This window comes from Marmota marmota, unplaced genomic scaffold (assembly GCF_001458135.2).
Source record: "Marmota marmota marmota unplaced genomic scaffold, marMar, whole genome shotgun sequence".
NCBI classification, from domain to species: Eukaryota; Metazoa; Chordata; class Mammalia; order Rodentia; family Sciuridae; genus Marmota; species Marmota marmota.
In genome coordinates this window covers 3,613,370-3,634,749 of record NW_026000174.1, presented here as the reverse complement: position 1 = coordinate 3,634,749, position 21,380 = coordinate 3,613,370, and the positions used below count along the sequence as shown (strand labels likewise).

Here is a 21,380-nt window from a genome sequence, read left to right as displayed (position 1 = left end):
GGCGGGGTGCGGGGGGGCCGTGCTGGATATCAAACTCAGAGCCTTGTGCATGCTAGCCAAGTGCTATATCACCAAGTCAAGCTTCAAACCCTTACCATTTTCTTTGTTTCTTTGTGTGGATTCAGGTTACTGTCTAGTGTAATTTCTTTCAGCCTGAATACTGCTTTCAGCATTTCTTATAGGGAAGTTTTTATTGAAAGTTTCATAATTTCTTCTTCAGTTTTGAAAGAAAGTTTTACTAGATATAGAATTCCAGTTGAAAGGTTTTGTTTTCTTTTTTTCTTTCAAGACTAACAGTGTCTCTCACAGGCTTTTGGCCTTTACTATTTCTAATGGAAAGCCAGCTGTTAATTAATCTTAATGAAACTTCCTTGGACAAAATGAAGTGCTTCCCTCTAGCTTCTTTTAAGATTCTCTCTTTCTCTTTGGCTTTTGACAGTATGATTATAATGTATCCAAGTATTAATTTCTTTTGAGTTTATCCTACTTGAAGTATGCTGAGCTTATCAATGTGTGGATTAATGTTTTTTCTATTAAATCTCATAAGTTTTTGGCCATTATTTCTTCATACATTTTTCTGCCTCTTTCCTCTCTCAGGACTGACTCCCTTATGTTTATATTGGTATACTTAATGATGTCACACAGATATCTGTGGCTCTGTTCATTTTTTTTTATTTATTTTTATTGGTTGTTCAAAACATTACAAAGCTCATGACATATCATCATCCATACATTTGATTCAAGTGGGTTATGAACTCCCATTTTCTGTTCATTTTTATTCAATCTCTTTTCTCTGTTCTTCAGAATATACAATCTCAGCTGACCTATCTTCAAATTCACAGGTTTTTTTCTCCTGCCTGTTCAAATCTATTGTTGATCTCCTTTTGTGAGTTTTTAATCTCCATTACAATTTTTCTCAATTTCAAAATTCCTTTTTGGTAACTTTTTATAATTTCTATCTCATTAATATTCTCTACTTGGTGAGACATTATTCTCAAGATTTTCTGTAGCTCTTTTTACATGGTTCTCTTTAGTGTTCTAACATATTTAAAGCACTTACTTAAAATCCTTGCTTAGTTAGTCCAATGTCTGAGCTTCCCCAAGTACATTTAAATTTATTGCTTTTTCTCCTATGACCACATTTTTGGGCCACATTTTTGTTTTCTTGTATGTCTTAAAGGTTTTTTTGTTGTTGAAAACTAGTCATTTAGTTTGTTATAATGGGGTAACTTTGGAAATAAGACTCTCTCTTCTCCCCCCACGTTTTATTTAATCAGCTTGCCATAGTTTTTATTCATTGCCTTTTTTAAACTAATTTTGTAAAGCTTGTGTTCTCTATCAGGTGTAATCTCTATAGCCTCTGTTCCATTTGCTTAGTGGTCAGCTAATGATTGGGTAAATATTTCCTTAATCATCTGGAACCAAAATGTCTCCCAGTCTTTGTGCAAGAGCTTCTGTTATACTGGGACAACATACCTCCAAAACTAATTGAGCAGTTTGCAGCTCTGACTTAGTTTTCATTTCCTAATTCTGCAGAGCCTCGAGGTTAGCCATGAATAACTACTTACAGCCAATTCAGGTCTTTTTGGAACATGTACACAATTATATGCATGCACATGGCCTCTCAGAATTCTAATAATATGTCAGAGAGCTTTACAAAGCTCTTATTCACTAAAATACCTCATCCCCTAGACTTTTTCCAAAGCTCAGACATTGGAGTAACTAACCAAAGTTTTTCAGTTAATTATTTGCTCCAACTGTTACTTATTATATCCAACAACAGCAATTAAAACATTTGCCTATAAATGCTTTTGACAAATTCTCCAGGGTAGCTAGCTGCTTTAGTGATGGGTGAGTTCTGAGCTAGATAAAATAAAAGTGAGACCTTTGAGTGGCTCCTCTTCCACAAAATAAATCAGGACAGATGAGTATAATCTTGGAAAATAGGCACATTTATTCCATCACCTACAGCAGAAATACATGATTTCATTTTCAAGGCTACTACTGATCTAGGAAATGTGGAATGTAACCAGAATAAGGTTTTTATTATTTGTTCTTTTTAGATATACATGACAGTAGAGTGTATTTGACATATTATACACACATGAAGTATAACTTATTCTAATTAGGATCTCATTCTTGTGGTTGTATATGATGTGGAGTTTCACTGGTGCTATATGTGCTCTTACAGAAGGAAGAACTTTTGGAATTCTTACTCTGACATTTTTCTACCCATACGTTTTTGTAATTACTTTTATAATTTGGGTTCATTATGTTTCTCCACACTTGATCTTAGCCAAAAGGCCGAGAAGCGATAATGTTTCTCAAGTTTAGAATTTTGGAATTTTCTTTAAATTTATAAAACCATGACAACTATTACTTTTGTAAGACTTAACAATAATTTACATAAATAACCTAGAACAACATCTTGCATATAGCACTCAACAACGGAAATTATCATTAGATCTGTATCACACAGTGAGAAAAAGAAAATAATAATAAAATTTTCCCTTTGGGGGATTTAAAATCAGCACACTATAGTAAAGCAACCATATCAATGTTTATAGCAGCTCAATTCACAATAGCTAGACTATGGAACCAACCTAGGTGTCCCTCAATAGATGAATGGATAAAGAAAATGTAGTATATATACTCAATGAAATATTACTCAGCTTTAAAGAAGAGTAAAATTATGGAATTTTCCAGTAAATAGTTGGAGTTGGAGAATATCATGCTAAGCAACATAAGCCAATCCCACAAAACCAAAGGCTGAAGGTTTTCTCTAATATGCGGATGCTAATTCACAATAAGGCAGGGAACATTAGGAAAGAATAGTGTTACCTTAGATTAGGTAGAGGGAAGTGATGGGAGAGGAGGGGAGGGGATGTGGGGATAGGAAAGATAGTAGAATGAAACAGACATTATTACCATATGTATATATGTGACATGACCAATATGATTCTGTATCATGTACACTCAGAAAAATGAGAAATTTTATCCCATCTATGTATGATATATCAAAGTGCATAATGCATTCTACTGTCATGTATAACTAATTAAAACAAATAAACTTTTTTTAAAAAATTGCCCTTTGGGGACTCAAAGTGTATTTGATATTTATTTCTTTAAAAAAGTTCTCATACTTTTTGCTAATTCTAATTTGATTTATTTTCATTCTTTTCTTGCCTAAATGTCTATATTTTCCTTCTGGTCCATTACCTGTCCATCTTTCCTTGTTTAATCAAATCAAGAAGTTATCCTGCTCAAGTCTCTACTTAAGACTTCCCTCTGAGAAACTCAACCACAATTTTCTGCAAGAAACATTAGGTGAATGTAGGAAACTATATACATTTGAGCCAAATCTCACAAATACACAAAATTCCTTCCCTACACACATACACACTTCATTCTGTCTGATTTTAAAGTACCCACTTACCAATAACTCACAAACTGCAACCCTTATAAAATCCATGCACAAGTAAATATCAGGTCTTTTTAAAGGCAGAATTCAATATTTACAATTTCTTAAACAAGCAAGGGTTTTCATTCATCATTGAGTGACCAAAGAATGCTTGGATTGTCAAAAATAATTCTTGGTGACTGCAGTACAATCAAGAATATAAGGAGCCAAAGTCCAACAGCATGGGAAGCTGGTAGCCACTGGTAAAGGCACAACACCAGTATCTCATTCTTTGTGTGAAGAAATCTTAACTTTGCTTTATTATTCTTATCTACTGTTTTCTGAGTCTAATATCTAGTCTTCCTTAGTTCTGTAAATTATCTTAAATATTTCCCATAAATCCCTTTTCTACTTATTTTATATAATGTTGGCCTATTATTGTAGTCAGTATCTCTGAAAAGTCCAAGAGTCATCTATTTCTAGCCCTAATATCTGTCACATTAGAGATGATCTTACTAAATCAATTGCAGAAGGCTTAACAGTTAAATTCATGTGTGCTAATAATTCAGAGCCTTAAAATGCTTGAATAATATGACCTCTTTTAAATTCAAAATTGAATCTCATATTGCTACTATTTTTAGAAATTAGAACTCAAGTCAGTTAGACTAGATTTTTTATCTAGTAATTGACACTTTCAAGAAATTAGGAGATTAATTTCTTAATTTAGAAAAGGTAAAAGCTAATAAAAAGCTGTTCTATATTCAACTAACTGGTTTCTATATAAAATTTTAATGAAGCTATTTTGCATAAAATTTGGCAAGAAAATAATTTAAACTGTCTAACTTACGAATATCATCAGCTTCATAGAATTTAATAAAAAATATTCATATTATGTATTTCATGACCTCTTGCTTCTCCCTCAATTTCATTATTTTAAAAACACCAATATTCTTACTTCTTCTAAATTTAAATTTTCCGTCATTGATATATCCCTGGTTCTCCAGATTTCTATTTCCAACTGCTTATTTAACATATCCTGATCTTTCACCCTTTCCCTCAAATATGCTGCTTTCCTAGACCTTCCCATCTCTCAAAGTGTGAATGCCATACTTTTAGATTCCCAAGGAAAAAGAGAAAGAAAAGAAATATGAGTCCTCATTAATTCCTCTATTTTTCTCATATCTGACACCCAATTCACTAACAAATCCCATTTTCCTTATCTTCAAAATCTAGAATCTAACTACTCTCATTGGAATATTACAGTCAACTTCCAACACTTCTCTTCCATTTTCTTCCTCAGATGTTTTCAATATTCTCAACATGCAATGCAGAGTTGATCAGTTTAAGCATAAGTCAGATTACATCATTCTTCTGAAAATCTTTATTCACAGTAAAAGTCAAATTTTTTCTAATGGCCAAGAATTCTCTACATAATCTGTCCTCTTACAACAACCAAGCTCATTTCCTACTACTATTTCAATCAATAGTGATTGAGCCCATCACACTGGTCTCCTCTGTTATTTCTGGAATAATTTAGGCATGCTCCTCCAAACTCAAGACTTTTGTACTCACTCCTTCCTCTGAAATTATCCATATGACTAACACCAGTTCCCTCAAATATACTCTAACATTTTCTTTGGCAAAACTTTAATAACTAACTCTATTTAAAACAACAACCCTTCTTCCCCTCCATGGTACTACATTTTCCCCTCTTTCCTCTCCTTCTCTTATTTTGATATTGCTAATATACCACCACTTAACTATAAGTTCCATGATAACAAAAATATCTGTCTTTTTCACTGACATATAGATATAGAAATAGATACAGACATATATATATATATATATATGAATATTATCATATATATACACACACACACACACGTGTGTGTGTGTGTGTGTGTGTATCCAGCACCTAGAATAACATTTGACACATCATAGGTGCACCATAAATATTTATTCAATTAACAAATAAATTAATGAAAAATGTATCATGATGAAAAACTGCATCAATAAGAATACATTTTTAAATAGCAGTCTTATATTTCTCAAAAGAGCTGAGATTCAGTCAACTAATCTAAGGGGAAAGACTAAGTACATAAAAGAAGAAAGATATATCTAAGAAGACTTCTACATTAAATACCTGGAACTGAATTATGTATTAACAGAGATTCATATTTTTACTGTCGAATTTTGGTAGTGTTGCAAACATCATAATTTTTTTCCTATTATCAACAGTAACCTCAGAAAGGAGAAAGACATGTAAACAAGAAAAAAATTTCATGCTTTAATAGGTCTACCAATTTTAAATGCTGTTGTTTAGATTGTTGCATACAAGCAAATTCCAAGAGACTGCCTAGCAATAAAGTAGCATAATTAACCTAAGGTTCTTTTCTTACCCTATAACATGCAATTTCTAATACCCTTAACTCTTGGCAGAAAGACCCTTAAAATAATGCATAATTCCCACACACAAGGATCTCTTAAAAATAAATATCTTTTTCAACACTGTACTTTTCATCTAAGAATCTCATAATTTTTATTTTAAAGAAAAAGCAAAAACAAAGAAAATGTTAATGCATTTATCTTGTCAAAATGTAAAACTCAACAACCAGGAGTAAATTAACTGTTTCCTCATTCACCAAGTCACATCATTTCTATTAAATTCTATGAACTCTCCTAAGTGTTAGGATTAAAAGAGTGAACAAGACAGCCAAGCCCCTGCCCTCAAGAAGATTACATTACAGTTGGGAGATAATGTACCACAAATAAATGTACATGTTGATATGTACAATAAAGAAAAATTAACTAAAGAGAAAAAATAGTGACAGGAAAAAGGTGACTATTTAAGACAGGATGATCAGAAAAGGCCTGAGGAGATAGCAGTTGAGTAGAAACTTAAACTAGTGAGAAAGTAAAATAGCATAGGAAACAGTAAGAACAGAATAATCCCAAGTAACAAATCTAATGTTACACCTCCAGGCCCTAGAAAAGGAAGAACAAAACTAATTCCAAAATCAGTAGAAGACAGGAAATAATAAAGATCAGAATTAAAATTAACGAAATCAAGAATAAAAAACAATACAAAGAATCAATACAACATAAGTCAGTTCTTTGAAAATATAAACAAGATTGGTAAATCTTTAACCAAAATAGCCAAAAGAAAGAAAGACCTAAATTAACAAAATTAGAGGTGAAAAAGGACATATCATCACAAACACTTTTGAAATCCAGAGCATTATTAAAAGCTATTTTGAAAATTTATACTCCAATAAACTGGAAAATCTGAAAGGTATTTAAAATTTTCTATACACATATGACCTACCCAAATTGATCCATGAGGATATAAAAACTTCAACAGACCAATATCAAGCAGTAGAATCAAATCAATAATTAAAAGCCTTCCAACAAAGAAAAAGCGCAGAACCAGATTGATTTTAAGCTGAGTTCTACCTGACCATTAAAGAAGAACTAATGCCAATCCTCCTCAAATCATTCCATGAATAGGAAGGGAACACTCCCAAATTCATTCTATGAAGAAAGAAAGAAAGAAAAGAAGGAAGAAAGGAAGGAAAACTACATATCAAGATCCCTTCTGAACTAGATGCAAAAATCCTTAATAAAATATATGCAAACTACTTTCAAAAACACAGCAAGAAGATAATATATTATGATCCAGTAGGTTTCACCCTAGGAATGCAAGGTTGATTCAACATATGCAAATCAATATATATATAATTCACCACATAATTAGAGTTAAGGACAAAAATCACATGATCATCTAAATAGATGCAAAAAAAAAAAAAAGAATCCTTCAACAAAAATCTAGCACCAATTCAAGTTAAAAATGCAGGAGAAACTAGGGATAGAAGAAATTTACCTGAACATTATAAAGACTATATATGACAAACCCAATGTCAATGTCATACTGAATGGAGAAAAAATAAATACATTTTCTCTAAAGTCAGGAAAAAGATGAGGATATACACTCTATTCAACAAAGTTCTTGAAACTCTATCCAGAGGAATAAGGCAAGAAAACAAAATTAAAGGCCAGTGTAACTCCACATCATGTACAACAACAAGAATGGGATCCTAATTGGAATGGGTAGTACTCCATGTGTGTATAATATGTCAAAATACATTCTACTGTTATGTATATATAAAAACAACAAATAAAAAATAAAACTAAAGGAATACAAATAGGAAAATAAAAAGTCAAAACATCTCTGATGACATGATCTTCTATCTAGAAGACAAAAAAAAAAAAAAAAACACTCACCAGAAGGCTTCTAGAGATGGTGGAATGAGTCAGACATCATTATCATAGGTACGTGTATGATTGTACAAGCGGTGTGACTCTACTTCATTACAACCAGAGAAGTGAAAAATTGTGTTCAATTTGTGTACTATGAATTGAAGTTCATTCTGCTGTCATGTATAACTAATTAGAATAAATTTTTTAAAAATCAAAAAAGACTTCTAGAGTTGATAAATAAATTCAGCAAAGTAACAGAATAAAAGATCAATATTCATAAATATATAGCTTTCCTGTACTCCAATAGTGAATCTGCTAAGAAATTAGGAAAACTATCCCATTCACAATAAAAAAAAATAAAATACTTGGGAAATTAAAGAAGACCTTAGAAAATGGAAAGACCTCCCATATTCTTAGGTAGGCAGAATTAATATTGTCAAAATGGCCACACTACCAACAGTGTTCTATAGATCCAATGCAATCCCCTCAAAATACCAAAGACATTTTTCACAGAAAAAACAGTCCTAAAAATTCATTTGGAAGAATAAAAGACCCAGAATAGCTCAAGAAATACTGTTTCTATAAATTTTTTAATTCTTTGAACTTCTATTCATGATTAAGGTAGTTTGTAAGAAACTTTTGGTATTTGGTAGCTGTGTATCTATGTGATAGCTTCACTTATAAATACGCAGTCCTGCAAAGAGAATTTCAACCTTAGGGTTTCATGGGGTTTATTATTTTGTCAGCAAACTGGAAACAATATAAACCTGAGACTCAGAAACTAGAAATCATGGAAATATATTCTATAAAATTCAATAATCATTATATCTAGGTCATGGTAATGTCTGGAATTCTTAATATAGTCTAAAAAGTTTCATGGCTTCTGAGCATAGAACTGTTTGAGGCAAAGAAAAAATGTTTTCTTAAGCAACTTTTAGAATTGACTCATGTAAACAAACTAAAGCAGAGCAATGTTCTTCATTCTCAACTTTTAATTTTTGATAGGAGAGCCAACAGGATAAAGGGAAAGGTTTTCTTATGAGATAGCTGTGGGATACTTCTTTTTCCATTATTACCTCATCTTATGGTTCTTTTCATCAATACTTAAATACCAAATTTGAAAGGAAAATAAATATGTAAGAACCAGTATTGAAATCTATAAGCTTCAATGATATCAACAATATAGTTTACACTATACCATAGATCTTCAAAGAAAACATACAAGGGAAAGGGAGAGAGAAGGGAAATTGCATGGAAATGGAAGGAGAACCTCATTGTTATACAAAATTACATATAAGAGGAAGTGAGGGGAAAGGAAAAAAAACAAGAGAGAGAAATGAATTACAGTAGATGGGGTAGAGAGAGAAGATGGGAGGGGAGGGGAGGGGAGGGTGGGTAGTAGAGGATAGGAAGGGCAGCAGAATACAACATACACCAGTATGGCAGTATGTAAAAACGTGGATGTGTAACCAATGTGATTCTGCAATCTGTATACGGGGTAAAAATGGGAGTTCATAATCCACTTGAATCAAATGTATGAAATACGATATGTTAAGAGCTTTGTAATGTTTTGAACAACTAATAATAATAATAATAATAAAGAACAATAATCTGGAATGGGAACCTGGAGGCATATCTACATCCCTCCTAGATTCCATCTTCTTAGTTTAGTCAAAATTAAAATAACCTAGCCTGAGGGAACATACATTCTGCAAGACAGCCTACACAAGAAATGAATGTTCCCTTTATCAATTTTGCCGAGAGGGAGAATAGAGATTGGCACAAATAGCTGGATTTTGTGACAAAAAAATTAGAAAATGAGGAAATTTTGTTATTCCAAATGTATTTCTTGCAGAATTAAAGGGTAAGAATGAGATCTATTCTATCATGTTTGCCTGGAAACTAAGAGTTTAGAGATACCACCATAAGAGCTTTGGCCCCACCTGGCCAATGGGTCTCTTCCCCAGACTCTCTGATCTTGGCCTGTAAAGGTTGGGGTAGCCTTTCTAATGACTACAGCTATAGAATGGAAAATCAGGGTTTGTTGGCTGCCATTTTGTCTGCAAGTTTACCAGTGGTTGGAGTTGAATGGAGAAGAGGGATTAGAGATGAATTGTCAAGAGGAGAGGAATTGTGCTCCCCTTCTCCCAAATTCATATGTTGAAGTTCCAGTCCCCAGGACCTCAGAGCGTGAGTATATTGGAAGACAGGGTCTTTAAAGACGTCATCAAAATAAAATCCAATTTAATCCAACATAATTGGTATCATATAACAAGAAGAGATGTAGGACACAGACGCACAGAGGGAAGACCATGTGAGGACTCAGGGAGGCCATCTACAACCAAGGAGAGAGACTCTTAGAAGAAACCAGTCCCACTGACATCTTAATCTCAGACTTCTAGCTTTCAGAACTGTGATAAAATAAATATATGTTGTGTAAGCCACCAAGCAGTTGTACTTTGCTACAGAAGCCCTAGGAAATGAAGAAGAGTCCCTTGCCCAAGTGCTCCTGAAACCCAAGTGTATTTCCTGTTCTTGAAGTCCATGAGATAACTCATGATCCTGATGAAAAATTCTTGTTTTATCCCAAGTTATATTAAGTTGTGTTTTTATCCTGAATAACCAAAGGAATTCTGATTAATACAGTATTAATAAACAAGAAGGGATCCACTGGTGAGGGAAGGAGGGGAAACTTATTCCAAAAGTACAGAGGCACAGGCACCAAGAATGCCTGCAGAGGCTGAGGGAGCCGCAGAAGCCAGGTCACACAGAACCTTTTACGCCATTGATGGGAACTCTCAGGTGGGGAATACTGAAGTCATTCAAGGAATTATATGAAGTATCAGGTTTGGATTTCTGAAAAATAACTGACCACAGGGGCATGTGGACTGGAAAGAATTAAGTTAAAATATGTGATATTGTGATTTAAAATAAGATATACATACATATATATGATCTTCATCCGCATTTCCTGAGAAGCAGCTTCTAAAACCCTTAGAATCTCCAGAGCAACAAGAGTGTCTTTCTCGCATGCAGAAAGGGTTGATAGCTGGTGTTCCCAGGATAGACTCAGGATGAAGGCTGTTTGCTAGCAAGACTAAGGCATGATTTCAGCCTCACCCCTCTTGGAAGGAAGAGAGGAGCTCAAGGATTGAGTTGATCACCAATGGCCAATGATGTCATTAATACATCTATGTAAGGAAGCTCCATGGAAACCTAAAAACATTGGATTTGGGTGCTTCTGGTTTGCTGAACATACAGAGGTGCCCTGAGGGTGGTACCCAAGAGGGTATGAACACTCTATGCCTCTTGTCCTGTGCTTCATCCTATGTTCTGTCTTAGTTTGTTTTCTGGTTCAGAACACCCAAGACTGGGTCATTTATAAAGAAATAGAGGCCTACTCTGGCTCCTGGTTCTGGAAACTAGAAAGTCCAAGATCAGGCAGCTACATATGTTCAGCTTCTGCTGAAGGCCTCATGCTGCTCCTTAGCTTGATGGCAAAGTGGAAAGCAAGAGAGAAAAAGGTGCCAAACTCTGATGACAGCCAACTTAATCCTTTGGGAAAGATGAGGGCTCTCTGCCTCCATGATACAGGTATCTCCCACTCGGCTCCACCTTCTGATATTACCACATTGAGGGATTAAGTTTCCAACACTTGAATTTTAGGGGACACACTGAAACCAGAACATCTTTTCAATCTGATTGTTCATCTGTATCCTTTATAGTATTCTTATTAATAAACCAATAAATATGAATGTTTTCCTAAAAAAAAAAAAAAAGAAAAGAAAACATACAATTCTTTATTGTGTCTGTGGCTTTTCAGGCCACTTCACACGCCTTAAACCTGTGGTTACCTGGAAAAAGTTACCATCTAATCCAATTTAAAGTGTAGCTTTTTCTAATAATTTAAATAGTTCTTCTCATGAAATTATGGCATTTGCAGGTAAATGAATGGAACTGGAGAATATTATGCTAAGCAAAATAAGCCAATCCCAAAGAATCAAAGGCAAATGTTTTCTCTGATATGCGGATGCTAATTCACAATAAGGGGCAGGGGAGAATCAAAGTACTTTGGAATAGAAAGGAAGGGAGGGAATGAAGGGATGGGAGGGAGCATGGGGATAGGAATCATAGTAGAATGAATCAGACATATTCACCTTATGTGCATATATGATTACATGACCTATGTAACTTTACATCAATATAACCAGAAGAATGAGAAGTTATACTCCATTTATGTATGGTGTGTCAAAATGCATTCTACTGTCATGTATAACAAATTAGAACAAATTTTTAAAATAAATAAATAAATAGTTCTTCCTAGCTAAAATAGCTCATTATATAGCTTCCTTCTTGCTTCTTTCTCTAAAATAGTGCCCAGGTGTGTAAGGGAGTACAAAATTAAAGGGAAAGTATATTGCTTATCTGCCATCATAGTACTGAGGATAGAAATAAGATGAGCTCACTAGTTTTATACATAGTCTTTTGTCTCCTCTAGGCAACATTCCTGGCCATCTGATCACTGGACATACTGCCAGTCTTTCACATGGAACATAAGTCCACTTTCTGGGACTCAGGGTCCATTCTTTTGGTTTAGGTAACATTCAAAGATCCCCAGCCTGGTTGACCATACTCTTCTTCGGTTCCACTGAAACTACACTCCTACAGTCCTTCCTTACGTCAATTTATAATTTCTAATCAGCCTCCATCAACAGGCAGACCCTTCCACAAAGCCATCTCACCTCCATTAGATGACTTCCTGCCAGAAACTCCCCTTTCAGACTCTCCATACTGACTATGTCACAATATAATTGGTGCCTTTGTCTATGTATTTATGTGGGTTTCTTTCTGTGTCCTCTAGTCTGTACCATTGGTCTACAAGTCTGTTTGGTGCCAATACTGTGCCGTTTTTGTTACCATTGTTCTGTAGTATAGTTTAAGGTCTGGTATAGTGATGCCACCTGCTTCACTCTTCTTGCTAAGGATTGCTTTAGCTATTCTGGGTGTCTTATTTTTCCAGATGAATTTCATGATTGTTTTTTCTACTTCTACGAGAAATGTTGTTGGGAATTTGATTGGAATTGCATTAAATCTGTATAGTGCTTTTGGTAGTATAGTCATTTTGACAATATTAATTCTGCCTATCCAAGAACAAGAGAGATCTTTCCATCTTCTAAGGTCTTCCATAATTTCTTTCTTTAGCATTCTGTAGTTTTTTAATTGATTTTGATTTTTTAAATACACGACAGCAGAATGCATTACAATTCTTATTACACATATAGAGCTCAATTTTTCATATAAAGTATGTTCACTTAAGTTCATGTCTTTCTTTATACATACACTTTGGGGTTTTTTGCATTAAAATTCTTATTACACATATATACCACAATTTTTCATCTCTGTTTGTATATAAAGTATGTTGACACCCAATTTGTGTCTTCATACATGTACTTTGGATAATGATGTCCATCACGTTCCATCATCCTTGCTTATTCCCTGCCTCGTCCCTTTCCCTCCCACCCTCTGCCCTCTCTAGAATTCATCTATTCCTCCCATGCTCCCCCTCCTACCCCACTATAAGTCAGACTCCTTATATCAGAGAAAACATTTGGCATTTGTTTTTTGGGGATTGGCTAACTTCACTTAGCATTATCTTCTCCAAATCCATCCATTTACCTGCAAATACCATGATTTTATTCTCTTTTATTGATGATTAAAATTCCATTATGTATATATGCCACATTTTTTTATCCATTCACCCACTAAAGGGTATTTAGGTCAGCTCCAGAGTTTAGCTGTTGTGAATTGTGCTGCTATAAACATTGATGTGGCTGTATCCCTGTAGTATGCTGTTTGTAAGTACTTTGGGTATAGTCTGAGGAGAGGAATAGCTGGTTCAAATGGTGGTTCCATTCCCAAATTTCCAAGGAATATCCATACTGCTTTCCATATTGGCTGCACCAATTTGCAGTCCCACTAGCAATGTATGAATGTACCTTTTTCCCCCCATCCTCACCAACACTTGTTGTTTGTCTTCAGAGTAGCTGCCATTCTGACTGGAGTGAGTTGATATCTTAGAGTAGTTTTGATTTGCATTGCTAGAGATGATGAGCATTTTTTCATATATTTGTTGATTGATTGTATATCCTCTTCTGAGAAGTGTCTGTTCAGGTCCATGTCCCATTTATTGATTGGGTTATTTGTGAGGTTTTTGTTTGTTTGTTTTTTGTTGTTATTGTTTGTTTTTTGTTTCTGTTTTTGTTTTTTTTTTTTTTTTTTGGTGCTTAGCTTTTTGAGTTCTTTATATACCCTAGAGATTAGTGCTCTATCTGATGTGTGAGGGGTAAAAATTTGCTCCCCAGATGTAGGTTCTCTGTTCACCTCACAGATTATTTCTTTTACTGAGAAGAAACTTTTTATTTTGATTCCAACCCATTTATTGATTCTTAGTTTTAATTCTTGGGCTATAGGAGTCTTATTAAGGAAGTTGTGGCCTAATCCCACATGATGAAGATTAGGACCTACTTTTTCTTCTATTAGATGCAGAGTCTCTGGTTTAGTTCCTAGGTCCTTGAACCATTTTGAGTTAAGTTTTGGGCATGGTGAGAGATAGGGATTTAATTGCATTTTGTTGCATATGGATTTCCAGTTTTCCCAGCACCACTTGTTGAAGATGCTATCTTTTCTCCAGTGCATGTTTTTGGCACCTTTGTCTAATATAAGATAATAGTAATTTTGTGGGTTAGTCTCTGTGTCCTCTATTCTGTATCACTGGTCTACCAGTCTGTTTTGATGCCAATACCATGCTGTTTTTGTTACTATTGCTCTGTAGTATGGTTTAAGGTCTGGTATAGCAATGCCACCTGCTTTACTCTTCCTGCTAAGGATTGCTTTAGCTATTCTGGGTCTCTAATTTTTCCAGATGAATTTCATGATTGATTTTTCTATTTCTATGAGGAATGCCATTGGAATTTTTATTGGAATTGCATTAAATCTGTATAGTGCTTTTGGTAGTATGGTCATTCTGATAATATTAATTCTGCCTATCCAAGAGCAAGGTATATCTTTACATTTTCTAAGGTCTTCTTTTATTTCTCTCTTTAGGGTTCTGTAGTTTTCATTGTACAGATCTTTCACCTCTTTCATTAGGTTGATTCCCAAGTATCTTTTTTTTTTTTGAGGTTATTGTGAATGAGGTAGTTTCCTCATTTCCTTCTCAGAGGATTTTTCAATTTTTCAAAAATGAGGATTTTTTCACTGATATATAGAAATGCCTTTTATTTATGGTGTTGATTTTCTATCCTGCTACTTTGCTGAATTCATTTACTAGTTCTAGAAGCTTTCTGATGGAGTTTTTTGGGTCTTCTAGATATAGAATCATATCGTCAGCAAATAGTGTTAATTTAAGGTCTTCTTTTCCTATACGTGATGAAAAAGGTAAGATCACAATAGACACTTCAGAAATACACATGATAATTAGAAATTACTTTGAAATCTTATACTCCAATAAAATTGAAGACTTTGAAGGCATTGACAAATTTCTTAAGTCATATGATTTGCCCAGATTGAGTCAGGAAGCTATACACAAATTTAAACAGACCAATATCAAGTGAGGAAGTAGAAAACGTTATCAGAAGTCTACCAACCAAGAAAAGCCCAGGACCGGATGGATACACAGCCGAGTTCTACAAGACCTCTAAAGAAGAACTAATACAAATACTCCTCAATTTATTTCAGAAAATAGAAAATGAGGCAGTAATTCCAAACTCATTCTATGAGGCCAATATCACCCTGATCTCAAAACCAGGCAAAGACACATCAAAGAAAGAAAATTTCAGACCAATATCTCTAATAAACATAGATGCAAAAATTCTTAATAAAATTCTGGCAAATCGAATACAAAAAGATATCAAAAAGATTGTGCACCATTATCAAGTGGGATTCATCTCAGGGATGCAAGGTTGGTTCAATATGCGGAAATCAATAAATGTAATTCATGACATCAATAGACTTAAAGATAAGAGTCATATGATCATCTCAATAGACACAGAAAAAGCATTTGACAAAATACAGCACCCCTTTATGTTCAAAACTAGGGATAACAGGAACATATCTCAACATCATAAAGGCTATCTACACTAAGCCTCAGGCCAACATCATTCTAAACAGAGAAAAGTTGAAGGCATTCCCTCTAAAAACTGGAACAAGACAGGGATGCCCTCTTTCACCACTTCTATTCAACATAGTTCTTGAAACACTGGCCAGAGCAATTAGATGAAAGAAATTAAAGGGATATGTATAGGAAAAGCATTCTGTAGTTTTCATTGCAGAGATCTTTTGCCTCTTTCATTAAGTTGATTCCCAAGGTTTTTGGTTTTGTTTTGTTTTTGAGGCTATTGATCAGCCTATTTTTGATCAGCCTAATTTCCTCTTTCCTAGATTCTCTTTCAGAGGATTCATCACTGATGTACAGAAATGCATTTGATTCATAAATGTTGATTTCATATCCTGCTACTTTGCTGAATTCATTTATTAGTTCTTGAAATTTACTGGTAGAATTTTTTGGATCCTGTAAGTATAGAATCATGTCTTCAGCAAATAGTGATAGTTTGAGTTCTTCTTTTCCTCTTTGCATCCCTTTAATTTCTTTTATCTGATTGCTCTGGCTAGAGTTTCAAGAACTATGTTAAATAGAAGTGGTGAAAGAGGGCATCTCTGACTTGTTCCAGTTTTTAGAGGGAATGCTTTTAATTTTTCTCCATTTAGCTAAATTGTGGAAGCAACCTAGATGACCTTCAATAGATGAATGAATAAAGAAACTGTGGTTTATATACACAATGGAATATTACTCAGCATTAAAAGAGAATAAAATCATGGCATTTGCAGGTAAATGGTTGGAGTTGGAGAATATCATGCTAAGTGAAGTAAGCCAATACTAAAAAACCAAAGACCGAATGTTCTCTCTGATAAGTGGATGCTGATCCATAATAGGGATGGGGGGGATTATGGAATTATTATGGAGGAACTTTGGATAGACCAAAGGGTGGGTGAGGAAGGGAGGGAACATAGGTATAAGAAAGATGGTGGAGTAAGATGGACATCATTACCCTAGGTACATGTTATAAGACACAAATGATGTGACTCTACTTTGTGTACAACCAGAGAAATGAAAAACTGTGCTCTATATATGTACTATGAATTGAAATGCATTCTGCTCTCATGTATAATTAGAATAATGAAATAAAATTTTAAAAAAATAATATAATTGAAAGTGACCCAGGAAAAGTTAAGGTCAGAGATCCTTTGCCTGGTCACAATTACCACACTGCACCACCACATGTATTCTAGTGTAGATGAGCAGTATCAAGTACCTTAAAAGGCAGGTAGCCTTCCAAACACTCCCTAATAGGAAACTAGCAGATAGAAGCTCAGCTCTTACCAGGGATGACTTCAATTCTCAATTGCTTGATCACATTGTTCTTTTTCTACTTCTCCCTTTCTATTTCACAAATCCATTCCCTAGGTATGAAAATGACTGAATTTTTCTTTCACTTTCCCTATATTATATATAGGGAAGTATTTTTTTATTTTCTTATCATGAATTTGAAATGCAGTCTCTATCTATCTAGGAAAACTCTATGATAATGAGACCATTAGATATGGCCATTCACAGAATTTTTAAAAATTAGAAAATAAACTATAATAGCTTAGATCATTATGAGGATATTAAATAGCTTCTTTCAAAAAGAATGCTGTTCTTAGGGTGCTTAATGCACTACCTTACCAAAGCAGATGAATAGTTAAATCATTCATCCCCACCCCCACTCACAGGTTCCTTCTGTTCTCCCAGACTTTGACTTTACTTTCCTAAGGAAAAAAATATATATATTTATCAATGGAATTTTGCCCCTTTTCTTCTTATATTGTTTAAAAATAAAAGTGTTTTTAAGACAGATGTTGCTTTTTCTCATGGAAAGCAATTTAAAAATTACTATTAACCAAGAAGAAAGTGCCATACCTAAATCATTATTCTTTCCATATGGTTGATTTAGTAAAAAGATTGCTAAGGATAAAACTACATATTAAGGAAGCATGTGACAAGGTGTAACAACAAAATCAGAAAAAAAGTAGAGAAAACAGAAACTCAATTTGGATCTATCATAAGTGAAAATCATAAAGGACCATGGATATTGCCACCAAAACGAACAGGTAGACCAAAGGTACAGAACAGAGAACACAAAAACAAACCCATAAAAATACAGTTATACTAAACAAAGGTGTCATAAACATACATTGGGTGTCTACAACAAGTGGTACTGGGAAAAACAGGAAATCTCTGGTAGCAGAATAAAATTGAACTCCATCTCTCACCCTGCATAAAATTCAACTCAAAGTGAATCAAGTATTTTGCATTAGAGCAGAGACCCTTCGCCTACTAGAAGAAAATGTTGGCCCAACTCTCCATCATGTTGGCTTACGAACTAACATCCTCAATAAGATTCCTGAAGTGCAAGAAGTAAAATCAAGAATCAACAAATGGGATGGTATCAAACTAAAAAGCTTCTTCACAGAAAAGGAAACAATCAACAATGTGAAGAGAGAGCCTACAGACTTTACCACATGCACCTCAGATAGAGCATTAATCTCCAGGATATATAAAGAACTAAAAAAATTCAACACCAAAAAAATGAATAACCCAATCAATAAATGGGCTAAAGAACTGAAAAGACATTTAACAGAAGAAATACAATCGATAAACAAATACATGAAGAAATGTTCAACATCTCTAGCAGTTAGAGAAATGCAAATCAAAACTACCCTGAGATTTCATCTCACTCCAGTCAGAATGGCAATTATCAAGAATACAAGCAACAATAAATGTTGGCGAGGATGTGGGGGAAAAGGTACACTCATACATTGCTGGTAGCACTGCAAATTGGTGCAATCATTATGGAAAACAGTATGGAGATTCCTCAGAAAACTTGGAATGGAACCATCATTTGACCCAGTTATCCCACTCCTCAGTCTATACCCAAAGAACTTAAAATCAGCCTCCTACAGTGACACCTCCACATCAGTGTTTATAGCAGCTCAATTTACAATAGTTAAGCTATGGAACCAATCGAGGTGCCCTTCAAGAGATAAATGAATAAAGAAAATGTGATATATATACACAGTGGAATATTATGCAGCCATAAAAAGGAATAAATTTATAACTTTTGCTGGTAAATGGATTGAACTGGAGCCTATCATGCTAGGTGAAATAAGTCAATCCCAGAAAAAAAAACAAAGGGCAAATGTTCTTTCTTCTATGTGGATTCTGACACACAATGTGGGGGGCAGGGACAAAGAATAGAAGTTCATTGGATTAGGCAAAGGGGAATGAAGGGAAGGGAAGGAGAATGGAAATAGGAAAGAATAAAGTATAATGAAAGTAGAATGAATCAAACATAACTTTCCTATGTTTATATATGAATACATGAGCATTGGAACTCCACATCATGTTCAACAAGAATGGGATGCTAATTAGAATAAGTTATACTCCATGTATGTATAATATGTTAAAATACATTCTACTATCATGTATATCTAAAAAGAACAAATTTAAAAATGTAAAGCTTTAGGTACTCAAATTATTTTTTTAAATAAATAAATAACCATGTAGTTAAGAAGAAGGGGAAATCCTCTAATTTTATAAATTAAGATATTGAGGTCCAGAAAGACCAAGTGAATTAACTAATATCATATACCACATGGCTGGAAAGGTGGGAATGCAATCAGCTGGACTTTCGGTTCCCTTTCATAATGGAAGATAGTTTTCTCTCAGGTCTTTTCTTCTGCTTAAGAAGATTCAATCAAGTTTCTATAAGCTCTCTGACAGGATCAGTGTTCTGCCTTGCCTTCTGTGGTTCTCTAATTTCTTGTTCAGATTCCCTACATCCAATTTTAATCATGGAGCTTAAAATTATGTAATCTTAATCAAATTAAATAATGTCTTTGAATTTCAGTTTTTGTGTCTATAAAATAGCATTAATAATAAATATCTAGATGAGGAGGACTACATAAAACATATGCATAATAAATACCATTAATTTTCTATACAATACCCATTGTCCCCTTGTTCTACACTAATGGAACCCCAATCTTGTGAGGAGCAGCAATATGCTCATCCCAGTGATTCATGGTTGGTTTAAATAACATGACATTTTTTGACATATCTCAGTCTGCCTTGAGTTAGTGGTGGCCATGTGACCTAGTTCAGGCCAGGCTGATATAAAGAAAATCTGTATTGAAAAGGAGATAAGACCTAGGTGATAGCACTAGAGAGCTGTTCGCTTTCTTGAAAAGAAAAGAACAACAATTAAAGTTGTTATTCCCCTTCTTCATATACTTTTGTTAGATATGGTATCTGGGACTACAGAAACCAAGTTATGGCAATAAAATAACAAACATGAGAGAAATACTAGAATAATTGCAGAGATGTTGGCTAGTACTTTCTTGAGATGCTGACTAAATGCCAGTAACTGCCTATCTTTGGATGTCATGTAATAAAAATAAAGCCCTTGGGCTGGGGTTGTGGCTCAGTGGCAGAGCACTTGCCTGGCATGTATGAGGCACTGGGTTCAATTCTCAGCACCACATAAAAATAAAATAAAATAAAGGTCCATTGAAAAAAAATCTAAATAAAGCCCTATTTGCTTAAGCTTTCAATCCCTTTCAATTGAGCACATAGGTCTAACTTAAGCATCAAACAGAGTACCAGGCCTGCAACTCAATTATCCATCCATTCACTTAACAAAATTTTATTTAGTGGTTATTATGTGCAAGGCACATAGTTAATATAAAAGAACAGCAAAAGTAAGACAAAATAAGGCAAGATGGTTATTCTTTGGAAATTTGTATTTCAGTTGAGGAAGTTATCCAGTAAACACATAGAGAAATTTGGTTTAGTAATACATTCAGTGTTAAAACCAAAACAGGATAATGGGATAGATATGACTTGGGGGAAGATAAGGAGTGCAGTAGAAATGCACTTTTGAAACCTAGATGATAAGTTAAGCCTGATTTGAAGATCTGTGTATAAAGGCACTCTAGACAAAAGGAAAACAAGTGAAATGTCCTGGGACAGCATTTAGGGAGGAAAATAAATTTGGTGTGCTGGAGTACAGTGAGTATGAATAAGACAGTTAGATAAGAGAAGTAGGTAGATAGGGATGATAGGAAATCTTAAAGGTAGATGTTTAAATTTCAGTCCAAGATTAATAGAAAGCTACTAGAAGGTTTTGATAAACAAACTATCTAAATATTGTTAACACAGTATAATATGTGAATTTCACCGGTTCAAGAAACTCCTCATGATTTGATCTGTTTAATCCAAAAAGTTCTCATCAAAATTATACTTACTTATTCCTATCACCCTTAATAGACCACAAGCTCCATGAAAACATTCCACATCTCTCTTGTCACAAAATCCCCAGGACCTAACATAATGCCCCTTATATAGTAGGAACTGAAATATATTTTATCAAATAAAAAAATGTAAAGGAGGACATTCCATACTACACATGGCTGCATTAGAACCAGGCCTGAATCCAAGAGACTCACAGTCAACTGAGGGAAATCAATGTGTGATCATCTAACAATAGTGCAACACAATAGGTGCTACACCAGGAATGTGAGCAAATACTATAGGCACATTAGGGAGAAAGTGATTGATTCTGCT

At 34.3% G+C, this 21,380-nt stretch overlaps 1 pseudogene; it reads right to left on the bottom strand.

Annotated features, from left to right (window-relative positions):
• Positions 1-2,178: 2,178 nt before the first annotated feature.
• Positions 2,179-2,316, bottom strand: LOC125612193 (annotated as a pseudogene).
• Between the last annotated feature and the right edge of the window lie 19,064 nt (positions 2,317-21,380).